Here is a 20,928-nt window from a genome sequence, read left to right as displayed (position 1 = left end):
AAAACCAAGTATGTGCAAAATCTATTTTGGTCATCCGAATGACCAAATATATATTTCTTATAAATGACAATGTTGCAAATGTTTTCTACTAACGGGATATGGGAAAACAGTGAAACGACAGTGATTTCCAGATACGAAGATGAGGGAAGGTTCCCGAGATGAGGTAGAAAAGAATACTTCTTACGTGGGACCCTAAATGAGTTCCCGGGTGGGGTCCGAGGAGACAGTAAGACGTCTAGTTAAACACAGGTAGGTGGGCGGGGTGGTAGATTTTATGTTCCACACACAGTCACAGTAATACGCGTTAAACCCCATACATGCTTATTACAATTTGACACCGACACCCCTCCATTGACAGGTGAGGCTTTTGTTCCCTCTCCTTGAACCTCAGTGGCTCTTTGTGGCTGTCTTAACCAAGAGAACATAGTAGAAGTGACAGTGTGTAACATGGGAGGCTAATCAGAAAAGATGAGACACCTTCTGTCCTGCTCTGTCTAGGGACACACGGTGGGAAGCTGGAGCTGGCTTGTTGGACTTCTGATCGTCTCAGGCTGCCGGCTGGAGAGACCCCTTGAGGAGACCACCCATGCTGGGGGACCCATGCCAGTGGAATCCCTGTTGCTCCAGGCCCCTCTCTTTAAATCTCCTCAACCCAGGTACCTGATATCACTGAAAAGAGATGCTGTGCCCCATTGGAACTCCAGGCGCACAGAATCTTTGAGCGTCATGGGCGTTTTACATCACTATGATTTAGAGTGATTGGTTACACAGCAATAGTAACTGGAACAGTTGGATGGAAACTATTCTAAGCTAGGGGTCAGCAAACGTTTCCTTTAAAGAGCTAGATAGTAAATATTTGAAGATTTGCAAAACATATCCTGTGGGTCACAACTACTTTGCCGTTGGAGAAAGGGAACAGCCAGGTGACACACTGTGTTCCAACATAACATTATTACAAAAACAGGCCTGCTGGGGAGGGATAAAGTCTGGTCCAGGGGATGTAGTTTGCTGACTCCTACTCCAGGCAAACATGAGTTCCCGGGTGGGGTCCGAGGAGACAGTAAGACGAACTGTTTCCGGGGGAACTCATGTTACCCCGGAGGCAGAAAGGTGGTAGCTTTTTATTCTACAAATAGCAGCAACTGCTCTGGAGGCAAACTATGACACTCAGAGAGTGGGTTGGCTTGGTGCTTAAAAATGTGGCCTACGGATCCAGATTCCGTCCGGGCAGGCCACTTAAACGCTCTGTGCCTCAGTTTCCTCGTCTCACCTTAAAATGAGAGACGATATCATCTACCTCCTAGATCACCGTGAAGGTTGGATGACACGTACAGGCCTTAGAACAGCACCTGGGCAAGGAGTAAGCACTGTTTAAATGACTGCTCCTATTTTTATCGTGGTTAATTAGGGGAGCGACCACAGAAACAGAGAGGAGACAGATATGAGAAATAAAGCAGAAAAAGAGACTCCACAATAAGCAAGTGGAGAAGAGAAAGGAGCCAGGATATGTTTGGAGAGAACATTAGCACCGCTGCCTACAAAGACACTAACACGGCAAAGCAGGATGGGAAGGTGGCGGAATCAGAAAGGGAGAAAAGTAGGGGCTGCCTTTAGGTTCGACTTAACAACTTTCTTGGCGAGCTCTTCCTGATGAGAAATGCACCTTATAAAACCTTCGCATCACAAAGTAAAGGGAACATAACTATGTTGAGAAAATTCTCATGCGGCCTCAATACCCAGAAATACCAACACTGTTTTCCAGAACCATATAAAAATGTCATATTTGCGTGTCAAAAAAGTTTGACTCTCACAATCTTCTGTTCAACTTAACAGTATTGCACGATTTCTCTCTCTCTACACACACACACACACACACACACACACGCACGCACGCACGCATGCACATATCAAGGAAAATATTTTATCTGCAAATTCTAATTTATGAACAATTACATATTAAATAATATTTTATATTTTATCACATTTAATAATTACTACATATAAAAGAATGAGAAATAGAAATTATATATATAACAAAATTTTGCCAGATTTGTATATTTATCAATTTTTCTTTTACTTAAACATCTCTTTAGTATTTTCGCACAAAATTAAGGTTGCTTTTATAAAAAGACTTTTTGAAAGGATGCTTACTATTCCATCTCCTCATTACTCGAAGAGATTTCCATTGCCACCTCGAAAGATGCAATCGGTTATTAAGAAACATCAGGAGTTGTAGGAGGGATATCTAGTATGACATGTTCTACTTAAAAGGTGGCAAAAGACTTCCATGACATTTGAGTTATGGAGCCCTTTTTTTTCCTTCCAAAAAATTACTCTTTGCTCTGAGGTCTCTTTTGACTCTTCACGTGCATTTCTTGAAAACAAACAGTAAATTTTATATTGTGTCTTTTCATTTGGTCAGTAGTAGGTTGATCTACAATAGGGTATAAATCATCACGAAAATACATATGCATAAATCAAGTTCGAGGACTAAGTTCCCCAACCTATCCCTAGTCTGGAACTCAGGATATTCTACAACTAAGTGACACAAGATTTTAAAAGAAAATTATTATATTTACTTAATAGTAAGAGAGTATCCTACTGCGTTAAGCTCGTACTTCTCAGACAAATTTATTTGGTATTTTTAAAGGCCAATAACAGAGCGAGCTACTTGAAAAATGCCAGCTGCCAAGAAAAAGCACATATATGTAGAAAAACTTCAACCGTTCATACTGCTAAAGAGCTTTCGTTTTTAATTAACTTCTAACTTGATGATAAAGAACTTAATAAATCATTAAGGTAATATAACATGACAACATAGGAAAATTTCAATGTTATAATGGTCCCTTAAATGTCGATATTCCAAAACAAAATAGCTACAGATTCTCAATAAATATTTCTGACTCCACTTTTGACAAACTTTTAAAAAGACGTGGCCTAAGTTATAAGTCAAATAAGTGTACCAAGAGAGATGCACTCTTCGGCATATCCCTGAAGAAGACAGAGGTTTTACGGATAATAGATGAAACAGATAACTGAGGACGAACACTTAAGCCATTTCCAGTTTCATAAATAATACAAGTCACCTTAGTAGAATATGTTTTTATCCTTTCTCGTTTTACACAGAGAAAGTAAAGCGCCCTAAGGTTACAGGTAAAAAGAAATACAGGAAAGCTTCTCTAAATATGGAAAGTCCACACTCTTCAAATAGGGATGCAAACCGTTTTTCAAGGTATACATTCAGTAAGTCAATACTCGTCTACCAAAAACCTCGACTCAAAATCATCTATCAGACCAAAAATCATTGTATCCCCATCCGTCATTGAGCAGTTACAGCAAAAATCGAGCCACTCAAGTAAAATCTCTCAGGAGGTCAGTGCCTCTTCTGTGGAAAATAAGTCCCAGCTTCTTCATGACAATTATTTTCCATAAATTCTAAATGCTTTCCACCCATCCATCAAATTTTAAGAGGCCAATTAATTTCAGCAAAATGCAACTTACATTGTATAATTTTATTTTTAAGACAGCCATGAGAAGTGTCACCGAAAGTTATAGCTTTATTCCAGTTTTCAAAAGCACTGGGGATGAGAGAATTAACTTTCATCAAGTTACTTCATTCTAAAGGGGACCATAGCCTGGAATTAAGACTTGGGGACAGATTCCATTTTGGAAGGAGACTGGCAAACATAAGCCAGAGCTCTACAATCTAAGGAGTCAGAGCACGTTATCAAAACTGAGGCTTAGAGACACAGGAACCAGGAAGAAATGCAGCTGTCACCATGGTGATACCGGTCAGGCACTGGGTCTCAGGAAGAAGGGAGTGAGGGAGGTCTGATCCTAAGTAAGCCTTTGGAGTAGCGATCCAATGTCCTTCATGCCTCAGGTCACAATTTGCAATAGGGGGTCAACTGTCCTTGAGTCCTCACACACAAACAGCCCTGCCTTCTTGGGAGACACCAGCCAAACGACCAAACGCACAAAACGAGGCAACAAAATAACATCGTTGGGCTTTATAACAAACTATGAAGAGAATTTAAAAATCTAATGGGATGGCAGTAAAATTTCTGTAGACCTGGGTGATAGGTGCAAGGATTTAGCACGACAATGAGGACAAGATGAAAGCAATTAGCAATTACTAAAGAATCAGTTCGTTTTAATGACAACTATAAGGTAGTTATGAATTTTTGAGTCACTAAACTGAGATTCCCCTGGGTTATGAAATCTGTCCCCTTAGAAAGTGAATCCGTTAAGAAATAGATTTGCCTTCAGATAACAGCAACTTAATCAAGAATTCTTTCACATAAAAGTCTAGCCTGGTATGTCAAAACCGGTCTCTTTAGTTGACAGTCACGGAGTCCCGTAGAGCCGTGGAGTTCAGCCTCCTTCTGTCTTGGTAGCCTGCCATCTCCACAGTGCTGTCCTTGACAACAGGTTCAAGACTATGCACCGCTAGGTCTGCAATCCATTCCAAGGGAAAGAGGACAGAAATCAGTCTTATGGTCACTTAGCTACAAGGAATCTGAACTTGTAGGAATTGTGCCCCACTTAAAAAAAAAATGAAAGGATTTTTAAATTGGAGGACACAGGTCATCACACTACAAGACACAGACGAAGTTCACCGTGCCGACTGATTTTTTTTTTTTAATTGGCGTGGGGGTTAAGAATGGTTTTTACATTTTTAAGTTGTTTTTTTGTTTGTTTCTTTTAATCAAATATGTGACGGAGATCATATGTGGCCCACAAAGGCTAAAATATTTACTATCTGGCCTTTTTCAGAAAAAGGTGACAATGCCTGTGATAGAAAAAGGAAAGAATGGATATAGGTTTGGATAGGCAAGTTTCTGTTACAATGATAATTGTCTTTTCAACATTGGGAATATTTCAAATTAAGTACACAATTGAAATCATACGAGCTCATAGAATTAGCCTAGCATCTTTTAGTAAATTTTATGAGCCATCTATGTTTGTTATACAAGTAATTTAAGAAATTCTAACATATTAGTCTTGCCATTTTAAGCTGAATGGAATAAGAAAATTGACCATATTTTTAAATAGAATTAGAACATTTCGCAGAGCTTGTTTGCTTTGTAAGTTTCATTTATCATATTTATAAGAGTATTTTTAAATGCTTGGAAAGCTTTTGATTGTTTGCACATCGAGTTCTCCTGTCAGTCAACTAGAAACACTTCAAAGGAAAATATAATATATTAAATACATAATTGCAGTGTAAAATATTTGAGAGAATTTAATTATCTTCAAAAATAGATTTGCTTATTGAAATAAGTATCATTTGTTTGACATGGATTCATTAAATATTAGACAAAGAAAATGTGCAGGTGATTGTGTTTGTTCTACTAGATTTAAAAATTGAATAATAAGATTTATTCGCTGACCGTCAAACACAAAAAAACGTGGATTTTTGCCAGTGTAATTTTAATAAACTAAATATGAAGTTAAAAGCAAAGTTACTGTAAATAATCCCTTTCCTTATGCCAAGGCCTCCCTCTGACATCAAAGAGGTCATGGGCTGGTGCACGGATCCAGAAGTCAACTTGAGCAAAACGGAGGGGAGGCGCTGGCAACTCGCGCGGAAGGTCACAGGAGAAACACTTCGTCTAGAGAAGATGTGCAAAGCTTTGCCCAATCGGATGTTCCACCATTTCTTGCCAGAGCACTTCATGGAGATGCTTATCAAAGAAAATTCGGGAATAGCCAGAGGATCAAGCAAGCAGGACTACTAACTACTGCCTTGGTGGGTTCGGTCCTTTTACTGTGAACTACAAAAATGCCAGTCGCTCCCATTCTGGCTTATTACATGGAGCTGTCCTCTCCTAGGCCCTTGCAGAGAAGGTAAAATAAATGCCAGAGCAAGGAGACAATAACCCACTGAAATCAAATGCTGTTTTCCTTTAACGAAAGTACCTTTCAGAGAAATATTCAATTTAATTTTGTCACTTTGAAATCATATCTGCGGAATTTCTTTAAATGCCTAGTTTTGACATTTGAAAACCTTCATATTTCTGAAAGTTTAACATTTCAGTGGTTGATATTTTAAAATACAACTTACCATCGAATGTTGTCTCTTTAAATCTGGCGGATGTCTAGGCTGTCACCTTCTCTCATACATCTAAATTCAACTGCAGGTTGTCTGGTTTTATTTCCCCCTTGTTTGAGTGAGTGCGTGTTGGGGTGTGTGTGTGTGTGTGTGTGTGTGTGTGTATGTGTGTGCACGCGTGCGCGTGTGTGCGTGTGTGTGTGTGTGTGTGTGTGTGTAAGGTTCTGACAGTGACACACGATGACTGCCTGCACAGACAGTCTCCAGGACTTCAGACCATGCCCGCTGGGAGCCCCGCCAAGCTCTTTGTAAATGTGTATTAAGAAGCTACACCCCCTTGTCTTTTAGGAAAAATGAGAACATCCTTGTCTACCCTTTCAGAAAGCCTTCCTTACAAATGCCTACTCCACAGATTCGTCGTACATATTTAAATTGGGGGTTATTTCAGGCTCCATCAGTATCAGTCAATGCAAACCTGAAGTCCCTCACATATGTGGATTTCTCTTTGCCAGATATTTCAATAATTTACAAAGAAACCCACGAGAGCAAAAAGGCAGGTTCCCAGGGTATCCTTTGACTCTCCTTAAGAGATCATTTTCACCCTGCCTGTTACTGCTGACTTCTCAAGAACACTGTCAGCTTCCAGGGGCGCTACCTTTGTCACTATGGTATATCCCCAGCGCCCAGCAGAGAACCCGGCATTAAGGAAGCGTTCACGAAATATCTACAGAAGAAGAATGGAAATGAGACACCCACTCTACCGTCCGGGGAAGAATGCATAACTCACGGCACTTCTACCCTCTTCAGAGTGGCTTCCCCTAGCCCAGCTGGCTGGTGCTCAATCAAGCTGGCTTTTGCTGGTTCGAGCTAGTTTTGTTGACCTGCCTTTTTTCCCCACTATAACTCAACTAATTTCCACTGACTCCTAGAAGTCGCCCTGACTCCTAGAAGATTGGTCCAATTTTGAACTGCGTGTCTAGCAAAGCTGAAGTAGCTTGGAGAACAATTTTATATATTAACACTTGGCTTCTTATCTTTCTTTTTGATCTGCATTTCTTGTTCACTTACTTTACATTCTGTCTTTTGGTTTTGTGAACATATTTAGGAAGAGTGGGGCTTAAATACATGATATGCTCAAAGTCACATGTTAATAATTATTCCTGAAGGCACCACCACAGAAAAAAAGCCAAGCCATTGTTACTTAAGCGGAACCTATGAAAACATGGCGGTGGCTTTCATATTTCACAATAGTAACATAAGATATTGAATAGATTCATCTTACTTCTTATAAGCCAAGTGAGTCTCGGAAATAAACAGAGGCATGTCCCTTTAAAGCGTCAATTATTAAGTAAGAAGAATGAGGAAATGGAAAAGTGGCACAATTCTCAGTAACTGAAGAAAACGATTAATCGGGATTCCTATCCTTTTTGGAATCGAGGACACATTTGATAATTGAATGAGAGAGGAACCCTCTTCCCACAAAACAGCCAACGTTACAGATAAATTTTTGCAAACACATTCAAGGGATTCACGCGCTCACCTACTCCCACTCACCATGCCCATCCATCACACTACAGAAAGGATAGTCAAATGGTAATCTGAAGACTTGGGCTCGGTGAAAATGAGGTATATGTGGTGAATATATCGATGTGACTGTACAATGTCTATCCTGCACGCTTACGGACAGAGGACTGCAGTTTCTCTTGTTATTAAAGTTTCCCAAATTAATTTTTGGTTCCGCAAAGCTATTACTTCTATGAAGTGAAGTTAGTACACGGTATTGAGTTTTGGTGTCTTCTTTCAAAAATCTAACATGAAAACTGGCAAAAAAAAATGTGAGTTAATTTCAAAAAAACTATACTTTTTAATATATTACTCTGTAAAATAAAAAAATACGTGAGATGTGTGCTCTTAGTTTTATGAACTGCAGATTAAAACCTCCTGTACTATATAGATATTTAAGACATTTTATGATTGAAAATGCTTAATTTATATGTTAATTCAGGATACAGTGAATCGACTCACACAAGTGCTAAGATGAAATATTTTAGCAACCATACCAATTTAAAAAGTCAGAAGTCCATTGAAGGTTACTTATGTTAGCTTTTGTGATCATTAATCTCATACATAGTTTTTACATCCAATAACTGAAATCTATAAATTAAACAACTTATTGAAGTCCAAATTATTTCCGTTACCTGATTCTACATAGATAAAACCAAACTACCAGAATGATTCAAAATCACTGTTGTAGTTTCTTCCAGTTATTTCATAATTTATCCAAAGATTTCCCAAATAGAATTTTTCCATAGTTTTAGTCTTTACATTTAAGTCTAGGAAATAAATGTAACAGATAATTTTCTTGATTTAAATAGAGTAGTATTATTAATTTGTTCGACGGTATTCAAAACTTACTTGGACACACTAATTTACTGTAATCTTTTATTGCAATATAGAAAGCTATTATCTGCTGATTTTTATATGATTTAAAGGAAGAAATGAAAATTTATAGATTTAAAGAGGTTTAGCTATTAAAATTACTAATAATCAGCTATGCAAAAAAACAATTCTATTTGGCATAAAGGAATTGGGAAGGATACCAAAACGAATAGGATACCAAAGATACAATTTTGATTTTTCTGTTCTACAATCTTTTTTAAGTTACCTTCACTCTCCTGAAATTCCTTATTTTGTCATCACAGCCATCTTTCCCCACAAATTTGAAACACGTTATCTATATGTCAGCCAGATGTTGGAATTTTCTCACAAAGACTTTAATTATTTTAAAGACTTGAATTATTTTAAAGTCTTTGTCAGAAAATTCCAACATCTGGCTGACATATAGATTTTCAGCTACTGACTATTTTCTTTCTTGATTATGGGTTACATTTTACTGCCCCTTACATGTCTAGCGATTTGTAATTATATACTAGACATTACTGATGATATGTTGTATATGATCTATATTCTGTTATCTTCTTCTGAAAAATGTTGATTTTTGTAGTAACAAGCAGATATGTTATCAGAGGATCACTTTAATTCTGCGAAGGCTTGATTTAGAGTGGGTCTATTTATCTTTTGTCCTTATTTCAAGGGCATAATTCTCGATTCTGGGACACAGACTCTACTCCTAAAGCACGGCCATTCCGAGGCTCCAATGAAAACCTTGAAGTGTTTACCAAACTCCTATCACTTGGCAGGATGAGCGCTCCAATCTGTTATGCCATCACCCGGCAGCTGGTAAAATCTGTCCTAACGTCCTTAACTTCGAAACTACTGCTTTCTGATGTGTTCCTTGGAGTCACACCTTGGGGGCACAGCTTACGGGTCCACCAGAGGTTTATATGTAGATTTTGGGAATCCCCATTTTCAGAATTCCCCCTCTCAATTTCCAAGTGTTTCGGCAGCCCCGAACTCTAACCTCTGACTCTCCTCGACATAATAAGAATGCCACTTGCTACTTGCATTCTGTCCCTGTGCACCATGTGAAACGGAAAGCACCCTCGGTGGAAAAGCCAGGTAAGTGTGGATCTCACCTGACGTGCTCTTCTTTTTTCAAGGCCCCCATCTCCTGCGGTTTCTGCTTGCTTTTGTTGTTCTGCAAACAGCTTTCAAACAATCTTTTTAACAGTTTATCATTCTGAGTGTATAATTGTTATCAGCAAGATGTGTACTTCAAAGATGGTTAGTACAATGAAAGCCATACCACCGATGCTGGAACGAGAACGTGGGAGATTTGTTTTTACTTGATTCCTGTTGACTTTTTTGTTTGTTCAGCCTTGGTTAAAATATTGATAAATTTCTATCTATAGCAAAGAGCCTCGAGGCTGAATAGTCAGGTTTTAAAACAGAATATTAACAGAGACTAGTAAGGCATTTTTTAAATGCCAAAAACAGAAAGTCAGAATTGTTTTCTTTCTGCATATGGCACTATGGGTTTTGGCAATTCTACAAGTTATATCTCTCTGTCATGTAGATCTAGCATCGAACGAATGGAAACTTGGGGACACTCTTATTTTTCTAATAAGAAATGGCATGCGACAATAAAGAAAGATGTGGAAAGGTTTAAGAACAAAAAGAAATGCAAACTAATTGAAAAGCGACCATTATAAGGGTCTCCTTAGCGAAGAAGTGAATTGTCTCTCTTGGACAGCATATGAGATATCTCTGTAGCATAACCAAAAACCTCATTATAATATTTTAACCATTTCTTTATCAGTCAAAAGTTCAAATTGTGAGCAATAGAAACAATATGGGTAATACAAGCTCAAAAGGAATCAATGAAAGGACATGGTTGTTCATGAAGGCTGTTTGCGAAGTTCATGCCCCAAAATAACAGAGCCACGTTCGAAATGGAGCCTGAGTAGCCACAGAAGAGAGACTGCCATGCTTGTCTTATGCCTCAAACCTTTGGAATGTTACAACAAGGAAAATGACCTTTAGACTGGACCTAAACAACATCGTGCCCCAAATAACTTACGGAAAGATTACGAGAAAGCAGTTATTATGACTACCGAACTGATGATAACCGAACTGAAAATTTGAAAACATTGTTTAGAATTAACATTCGCTATGTAATATTATCTGTACCAACAGAAATGCCTTCCTTCTATTGATGTAATTGTTCCCCTTCTCTATCTCAAAAATATCCAATGACTCTGCTTCCTAATGCGAACACTATTCCCTATTTCATCTTCAACCTGAATCTGTGCATCCAGAATAGCTAGAATTTGATCTCAAATAAATGCTGACCGTCTCTCATTTTGAAAGGCCTTTGGCTTTGAGGTTAACAGTCAGAAGCAGGGTTAGAGGCAATGTCCCCAGGACCAACATGAAAATTCACATCACGGATCAGGACACTAAAGGTATTACTGCTGCTGCCACTGAGGACAGACACCAAAATTTTGCTCAGTAGATCTCACCACTGTGGACTTGAGCTACCACTGCTAGAACCGCAGCAACCAAGACTTCTGACAGCCAGATACAGTGGCTACTGTCAATGTAACTTGTCATCAGAACGGATTCTGTGTGGCCCCTGCGGCTCAAAACCATGAGCTGTTAATTCATGGACAAGTGTTGCATCGGACTGGCCGCGTGCCCTATGGATAGCTGTGAGAAAAGGTGGAAAAGGTGACACATCTCTGTCACTTTCAGATTCTATGATAGAGATGTCTCGGCCTCATGACTTGGGACAGTCTGCATATGCAGGAAGGTAATTTTGACACTGGGAGGAGATGCCCCCCACCTTGACGAAAAAGAATAAAAGACCCTTATACTATCCTTGAATCGGCAAAGAGAAAAGACAGAAACAACATTTATTAAATACCTACCCAGTAAAAGGCCCTTTGACTTAATCACCACAGTGATCTTCAAGGCAGATACGACTGCTTTCCATGTGCAAGGATAGATTCTAAGGCTCAGAAAAAAACACACAGTGACAGAGACCAGATTTGTCATCTGGTTTATCTCGGTTCGAAGTCATATGTTCTTAAAGAATGAAAATAGTATACCTAATAAAAAGTTATGTACCAAATGTTTCCCACTGTATCTTACACACACTGCTACAGTGGAGGCCACAGGCCTTTCCAAAAGGCTTTATTTACATGTCTACACTCCCTGCTAGACTCTAAAGCCCCTCGCAGGTCAAGACAGCATCTTCTCTGAATCTATAATTAGCCCACATGGTGCCTGAGCACACAAGAGAAGCTCGATCCTTGTTTGCTGAATAAATTGCACAAATCTTGAAAATTCATTTCTGCAATGAAAGGGGTAATGCTGAGGTAGACAGAATGGCCCTGTGAAGTTGCATAATTTAACAGCTGCCCTATAGGAAGTTAGGAAGGGAACGAAACAATACAATGCACCATCTTAATACAGAAGGAGAGACGATGCTGTTAAAGAAATAAACTCCCCAATAGCAGTCATCTTAAAAGAACTTGAAGCATTCTAAGTCGGCTGTGCAGAAATACCCTGAGCGCATACAGACAGAATTAAACTATTTTTCTTACCTCATACAGTCCATCGTCTTTTCAAGCTACTTCTTTATCCTGAATTCCAATCCCTTTGCCAAAAGCCATAGCTTAGCAATTTCTTCAGATAAAAATAAAAATCCTCTTAACTTGAAGGGAAATTGTAGTATATAAATTTCTTATGTATAAAGAAAGTCTTAACTCATATTTCTAAATTTATTACTATATATTTTTGCACAATGTTGATTCCTTAAGAGGGAGACTTAGGTTAGCGGAAAGCGTTTCATAACTGGATAGTCAATAGCTGGAACAGGTTGTGAAATTTTCCTCTCTGGCAACCCTTGAAAATTGGGCAGATCCTCATTTATCTTTGATGATTATTAGTCTGCCCGGGTGGACTGGGAACAGGCTTCGTGAGTTTCCACAGTTCCTTCCAGCCTGACTTATCATTCCTCCATCATCAAAATGCTTTTCCTTGGCATCCCATGAGCCCGATTTTATGTCCCGATTGGCTGAAGTGCACCACAGGACCCTCGTGTTTTTACCTTCTAAGAATTTACAGTTTTTAGGACTTCTCCAGCACGAGCAAATCAACAAATAAAATACAATTAGCCCAATTCACACACAAATGGGGCAATGTACAATCTGGGCAAATTCAGGATAAGTGCCCTGGGCATGGGGAGTAAGGAAGGGGATGAACTTGAGCAGGGTGAAATTTGGGGACAGTGATAAGAGGAAGAAGACAGGCCTTCTAGACATGTGATGAGACCCTTCGGGGGACTGGAGTAAATTAACAGATGGGCTGTTTGCAGACTGTGGGAGAAAGAAAGCTGGGAAAGACAAGGGATCTCAGAATGGAACAAAATCAAAGAGCAGTTAAAAGGGAGAAGATGGATTACCCCCACCTCGGATGTCAACTAGGAGGCCAGGGGAAGAACACAGGCCATGCCTTTTGGCAGAGGACGGACATCAGAGGACAAAGAAAGAGTTAAGGCAAGGGCAAGTTGAACGACACAGGTGGCAACAGCATTAAAGATTACCTCGGCTTAGAGAAGGGTCATAATAACAAAGATCTACCTCACCTTTTCCCTCCAATCACCCACAGAGTAGGATCTCTCAGCTGTGGCACTAATGACATTTGGGGCTGGGTAACTCCTTATCGTGAGGCTGTACGGTGCACTGTAGGAGGGTGAGCAGCATCCCTGACCTCGATGCACTTGATGCTAGCTAGTAGCATCCCCACCGCTCCAGTTTTGAAGACCAAACATGTCTCCAGACACTGCAAAACTTTCCCTGGGGAGGTGACAGGAGAGGAGGAGTAAAACGGCCGCTTTAAAAAATCACTAGTAATAATAGACAATTGAAAATCCTTTAATGAAAATGAATCTGCCTCTCACTTATGTATCTGTAATAAACCAAAAGATCAACAAAACCAAATGTCATCGCATGCGCAAAGAGAAATCCAAACAAGATTAAAATGCTCAAGAGCAAAGATTTCCACCTAAAATTTCTTTGTATCTCTGAGGACCCATGAGAAAACACTGTTGTGAGTCCCCGTTTCAATTAAGTGTCAAATAAATGCATTCTCGTCTTTGAATTAAATCTTTGATCGCATGAAAATACAAACAGTTCCGGAGGAAAAACATTTTAAGGTATTATTTATTGATCTTTCATATCTTAGTTGAAATGAAGAGATTATCAGACTCTTTCAGAGAACCAAGTACTCGTTCTTGTTTTGAGGGAAAGAAACTAAGACGAGTAAGCAGGGTGCCATGTGTATTTAGTTCTGCCCTTGCCCTTCAACATTCTCTCTAGTGTCACTGAGGCTGAAAACCTGGAAACTACATTTCCCACCATTCCTTAGGAACGAGGCTTTCCTTTACATTCTGCCAACATAAGCCATTCACAGAGCCCTGGTAGGGGAAGAGAGGGTAGACATTATCCACCAGCAGCAGTAAGAGTCAGATGTGTGCGTATCGACAGATAATATATGCAGAATTTTGTTGGGATCTTCCAAGTGGCTCCCTGAGAATCACTCCATTAAGCGTTGAAGACTGCTGATGTTGGATACTGGCTTCTTGTCGACCCTGCACTTCTTGAGTTCTTCATACCAGCAAGGTATGCATAACAGCCCATCCTTGACCTTCGCTACCTAATTCCTCTAACAGTGTGTGAGCAGACAATTCTCTATATTCAATCCCTTCCTGCTCACTATACCTAGAGTGATTTCTGGTTACATTACTCGCCTTGACTGATACATGGATAAAGCCTTCAACTATGAGACCGGTGTACCAGGGAAGTGAGAAACACTATACTTCCAAATGATGTCACAGTCACAGGTACTGGGACATCAAGTGTCAAGGGACACTATCTCATCCATTGTGGGAACCTAAGACCAAATTTGCCTCCTGGCTTCCTCTCTCCCAAGGCCAGTCCTGCCCTAAGGAATGCTGGGCTTATCATCATGAGAACTAAACCTCCAAACTGAACGTAAACACTGCCCTCTCAAGGCTTCTGATAAGTGAAGGTACTCCTTCTGATGGCAGGATGCTTACATAACCACACACAGCACGACTCCAGAAAGGTGATACATAGGTTAATATAAACAAACATTGTTCAGTTCATTCATTCGACAAAAATATTTTGGCATCGACGTACATACAGCTCTGAGCTAAACCAAAGAAGAGCAGGAGACTGTTGTTTAATCACTGATGCAATCCTAATCATTGTTATCCAATGGGAAATGAATATAATCTTCTCTGCTATTCAAAATTTTACATATACACTGTCAGTAAGATATATACTGTATGTGCAGGCCAACTCCTCTGCAAATCTCTCATCAGTCAGGAGGATTATAAGACAAACCTGGCATCCCAAAGGAGCTGCAGTTTGGCAGGCTGTAAGGAAATGAGGATTACAGCCAGAAACACAATGGCACGGGGTGGGGGACAACCGAAGAAGAGACAGACAACAAATCTCTAGGCAATAATCAATACCGAGGCAAATACTGATGGAATAATATAAGCCATGAGCATGTTTATTATCTCTTTGCAACTGTAAAATGGGAGAAAGAAAAAGCTCTGTTTAATTTTCAAATCAGTTCTATAAATAAGCACATTAACCCGAGGGGGTTGCATACACTTGGAGAGATCTATTCGTTAATAACTGTCATCACACACAGAAATGGGAAGCATCTTCCCTTCTGACGCACCATGTAGGGACACTGTCCTCCTCCCCTCTCCCACCCGTTTTTCCCTGACTCAACTGAAAAAGGCACAGAAATATTAGCAACTTCTTGGCACTTCATGTATTGAGTGTTAAAGCTAAAAGCACCATCGACATGCCAAAAGCACCTTGGTTTCATCACCATCTCTTAGAAGTGGGAATATTTTAAGCCTGAACACAAAGCAAAGCAATCAACTGGAGGACCAACCAGAAAGAGCAGGTGAGCACCCCACGCGGTCAAGCACCCCACGTTGCCAACCACCCCAAGTTCTCTGGCCCCCACTCTCATCCTAGTATCTTAATCGCAGTATCCTAAAGGCAGCGTCAATGCTTTTGTTGTTTAAGGATTTACTAAAAACATTCCAGGAGGATTTAGCATTGTTTTTCAATACGGAAGTAGGGTTTTGTTTCTGACTATAATAAAATATTACACACTCTTTTCAAAATACCTTGAAAACACAAAAATAGAGAAAAAATACAAATAACATACAATCTTACAATCCATAGATAAGTAATCATTTTTCTGTTCTCATTCTCGACTTTACTATACACATAGATATAGAAAAAATTTGTGTTTTAAGGGGAAATTACGCATTAAGGCTCTAAACGTTAGAACACCCCTTGCTAAGTTATCTAATTCTGCCCATGTGGTGGCTCTGTACCTTTAATTGCCTTTGAACTATTTTGCAACCCTGTAAATTGCAGATAACTGATACCAATGCAAAATAATACTTGACTATAGAGGGTAAATAAATTCAGTAAGGCAGAGGTGCAACCAACTCCCCTGCCCACTGTTCAATAAGCCGCTTTGGCAACCATTTCCAAATTCATTTCACTATTTCTGACCCATAAATGCGGTGGCAACTGGATCTCTTTTGAACTGTTCAAAAATCTTACCAATTCCCTCACTGAAAGTGAATTAAACAAAGTCTTTAATATGTCCTCGTTTTACATCTGTATGAGAGTCACGGTTTTATTTTGTTATGAAAATTGTAATTTAACGCATTATGTTTTTTGAAATAATGGGACACAGCTACAACGGCTTCTTTGAGGCCTGCTTTATTCTTTGAACAATACATCAGAGCCCTTTTCCATGTTGATTAATAATAAATACATATTATTCCAACTGCATGATTGTTCCATACTAATGGATATTTAGGTGGTTTCTAATATTTTGCTCTGGTGAACAATATCACAGAGAACATCCTTAGACAAAAATCACATGCCCGTCCAGTTAATTCTTTGTGCAGATTTCTAGAAGTGGAATTGCTATGTCCAAATACCTGCAAATCTAAATACAGAAATCTGTTGCTGGCAGGTTGTATACAAGTATACGCCTGTGAACACTATATGGGAGGACCCATGTCTAGTAGAGTAGCAAACTTAACTGCCTGCAGGGCCAGGCAGGTAACAGAGATGTGTTACTCAGGCCTGCTGCAAGACCACAGAGCCAAGACCTATGATGGGGACTGAAGAGTGCTCGCTGCTCACCGCCTGCTCCAACAGCCATTCAAAAAAGAAACACATGGTCTACGGCCATGCTACCCTGAACAAGCCCAATCCCGTCTGATCTCGGAAGCTAAGCAGAGTTGACCCTGGTTAGTACTTGGATGAGAGACCACCTTGGAATACCGGGTGCTGTAGGCATGAAAGAAAGACAGAAAGACAGACAGACAGACAGACAGACAGACAGAAAGAAAGAAACACATGCGCACGCACTTTCCTAAAATTTAAATTGTTTGCTTTATTGAGTAAAGAAATGTCAGTGAGAAACCTGGCTTGGTTGGCATTAGCTAGTTGAAATAAAAAGTTCACTCTCTGAGACACGTTGCTTCTCCTGTAAGTGACAGAGAAAACTTCCAGCAAGCTGTATATCCTTACGATCAAGTAAGAACTCACTGGGGGAGGAGAGCCATTATGTTAAAACAAATCAAAACCCAACGAACCTGCATCTGTAGTCACATCTTCAATCAATACGAAGTAGCTAGAAATAATCTAAAAAATCATTTAGATACAGGAACCGACATTTTAAAATACTGTACCTTATATTTCTAAAACTCAAGGAGAGTTCAATTTATCCACCTGGTAACCTTATCTCATCCTATTTAGTTTCTTTTTTTTTTTTCCGGATAAAATATTTTGGCGCATTTATTTCAAAACGATCATTTGTCCCCTTCAAAGTGGTCAGAGTAATTTTAATCCTCGGGGATTCTTTTAATTTTATGACCAGAGACACAAAGCTTGGAGAGACCCGCAGAGTCTAACGGGGATGACATCTGAATATCCCAAGAGAGTCAAATAAATGCAAAACCAATCACACGGTGAAAGAAGTAAAATATCTCCTCAGGGGAGGAAGTCATCCATGAGTGGATGGAAGAATTATGCAAAATGCCACTTGAATCTAAGACCTCAATACTCTACCAGTGAGGTAGGTAATGCACCAGAGATGTAGGTGTTGCCAAGGAGGTTGTGGGAAATGCAGGTCCCACCCAGACCTCCAGAATCAAAATTTTCATTTCAATGAGACTCCAAGTGGTTCACTAACACAAATTCAAGATTGAGACCCACTGGTCAAGAAATAGAAATAGTCACAGTGACCAGTATTTCTCATGAATGTCACAAATATGAATAAAGATCAGCACACTGCAGCCTTGGCTGAATTAAAAACTGGGTGAATTGAGATAGCAACTCCAACGTACCTCAGTGAGAATGATTTTTTTTCCTTTTTGGATGTCTTTTAATCTACTAAAGGTTTAGAATCGTGCATAGAAATGATGGAATAAATTAATCCGCAGTATTAAGAGTTAACCTCTTTATACTTGATATTATAAATACCTTATATTATTTCAGAGAATTTGGTATATGGAATATCTAATAGGTTATAGGCTTGGAATTCTATTTTAAAATGTGTACGTGAGTAACTGGTTTAGATTTGAATTTAGACATTAAAAAACCATTTGTTAATGTGACTGGGATATTTAAGAGAACAAAACTTGTATCTCTGAGTTTAAAACAATAGTTTTATAAGAATAATTTCAATACTTGGAGGGATTCTTTTAGACAATTAAAGGACTTTAAAAGAAATATAAAAGTGTAGTTTTAAAAATTTAAGGAAATTTAAATTTGTCCTCATAAAAGTGACTTTGAATTTTGCTAGAATTAAAAGAAAAAAAAACTAGTTCTCCTAAATAAGAAACAAGATTTTGAGCGTGTAACTTGACTATCCCGGATATCGACTAACTCCAAAAATGTCCCTCAAATAATCTTTTCTGTGTACAAAAGTCACCCTCAACGTACATACAAGAAAATCACATTTACAGCCAGATCTTGGATAAAAGAGAAGAAAGGCAGCACTGGGATTGAGTTTATGTTGGCATTGTTTTCAATAATTAAATGCAGGGCTTGCTATCGGCATTACCCAAGTGTTGTTCTAGCAATAGAAAAGTGTGAAAAGAAACAGTATTCCCTCTGAAAACTCCATGGGCATTTTCCGTATGCCTTTGCTTTCATTAGCTTTGCGCCTTAGAGAATCTAAAATCTTGGGACTTCAAGATGGAAGTCGAAAATGCGACAATTACTTTTATAATATTTTCTTACGTACTAACCTAAATCATACACGAAACTTCCAAATTTAATGTAACGGTACTTTACAAAACACTAACAGTCCCCAAATTTCTTCCTCTATCCCCGACACCTGTAACACGTACATTTCCTAATGGGGCAGCTTTCCTCAATTTTTTAAGTGCCTCTGTGATTAACCTGTAGAATTTGATTTCTCACCTCTGCTAGCTTCTTTCTATAACTGAAAGAAAGCAGTGATACGCATCTGGTTATGTAAGTTAATTTTAACCCACATCCTAAAGACAATCAGGTCATATAGAAAGGCCCCTACTCAGGAATCCACATTTCAGAGGCAGCCAAGGCAAGCACTTCAAATGTGTTATCTAAATCTGCACCAGAGGATTTGTTAATTAGCATACAGGGTGTCAGAATCATTTTTCATTGAAGAAATGAGTGATGTTACAGAATTGTGGTGGCTTGGAAAGCAATACAGGACATATTGCATGAGAAAATAATAAGAATTGGGCAAAACCAACATCTGTATACCCAAGAGCCATACTCTGAATTCTGCCATTCCACCCTCTCCCAGCACCCACCTGTCAGAGGACTCTGCCTGGTCCAGCTACACACCTGACACCATGTCTGTTTCCAAGAGAACTGTCAAGGCATGTGAGGCACAGTGGCTTCTCCCTCACTTCACAAGGAGTACCTGGGAGGCTTGCTCGTTTTTTGCTTTGGTTTTCATTCTTTCTTTTTGCCAGCTCACTAATTAATATCTATTCAAACTCTGATCGAGATTTGCTTTCATTAGAACATTGTAACATACCACCCACTAGCCAGGTCATAGGAAAAAAAAAAAAAAAAAGAACTAGATCTCCCCTACCTCTATCTGTCAGACTTTTACCAAAGAATCAGACAATTTTTAAATTATCCAGTTAGCATAAATCCCCTGGCAAGGACTCTTTTACCTGTTATTTCACACTGACCTGGGGCCCTATTTCCTCCAAAAGGCATATATGTCTGTTTCGGTAACCAAATATACAGCACCTAAATATTTTTGACATTAAAGGAATGCTTGGTCATATTTTGCAGGAAAAATAGGAGTTAATTACCAACAACTCGAGAAGACCATCAAGCCATATTCAAAAAATGACACAGCTTTCAAAGTCAGTAGATTTATTTCAAAAGCTTATTGTGTGTTGTATATAAGCCGGGCAGTTAGTCAGCACAAATGAGAAAGCCAAGAGGCGGTCCTGAGATGGACAAACAGGTATATACAAAACATAAGAACTGATTTAAAACCAGGCGGAGAAAGTTCCCATTTTCATATTTGACACTGCCTTCCACTCTCTGTTGGCTTTGTTCTCATTTCGTATCATTTTTGCCAGTGCCTTAAAAGGAAGTTGCATATGCTCCATTTTCAATCTGGAACACTCATTATATTTTCTTTCATGAGAAAATATTCTGAGCTGCCCATCCGTTAAAAAAAAAAATGTGATAAACAGATGTGCCACTTTCTAGTGCCTTAACACCGTCCACTCAGTTCTTCCCCTGATGTCGAGGTGGACTTTTTAGAGCAGAAGTTCTTAAAGGATGGTCCCTAGACCAGCAGCATCAGCATCACATGGAAATTTATTAAAAACACAGTTTCCCAGGCCCACCCATAGACCTAATGAATCAGAGGCTCTGGAGGCAGGGCCCAAGAATGATTATAACAAGCCCTCCGGTGGATTCTGACGGACACTAACGTTTGAGAATCGCTGTTCAAAATTTGGCACGTACCTGGTTAAACTTGAAAACACTGACTACAGAGTACCCAAGCTGTCATCTTTAGAGGGAGGGGAAACAGATGGCAAGGAGGTGCATCCTTCTGTCATGCTTGACTGGCAAGGTGAAGGATAAGCGATGATGCACAATTCACAATATCCTTACTCCACCTCACTCCAGTATCAACATGGCCGCCATCTTTGCATAGGCTCTTAAGTTACCAGCCACCATTCTACAGCTTGCTGCAGGCAGTTTCAAAACTGTTGGTGACTCAAGAATACTGATTCTTCTCTATAGCGCTACAGAAATAACAAAGGCAGGTTAATTAAATCATCACGGATGTCCATGTCA

The 20,928-nt window shown here is 39.3% G+C and overlaps 1 protein-coding gene and 1 pseudogene across 1 annotated transcript in view; one reads left to right on the top strand and one right to left on the bottom strand.

Annotated features, from left to right (window-relative positions):
* The window catches only part of FRMPD4 (FERM and PDZ domain containing 4), a 755,715-nt gene that overhangs the window by 420,619 nt on the left and 314,168 nt on the right, over positions 1-20,928 (bottom strand). The window lies entirely within an intron of this gene.
* On the top strand, positions 16,778-16,896 carry LOC111741730 (annotated as a pseudogene).

Source organism: Pteropus vampyrus, unplaced genomic scaffold (assembly GCF_000151845.1).
Source record: "Pteropus vampyrus isolate Shadow unplaced genomic scaffold, Pvam_2.0 Scaffold81, whole genome shotgun sequence".
Lineage (NCBI taxonomy): Eukaryota > Metazoa > Chordata > Mammalia > Chiroptera > Pteropodidae > Pteropus > Pteropus vampyrus.
This window is presented reverse-complemented; position numbering and strand designations above follow the sequence as displayed.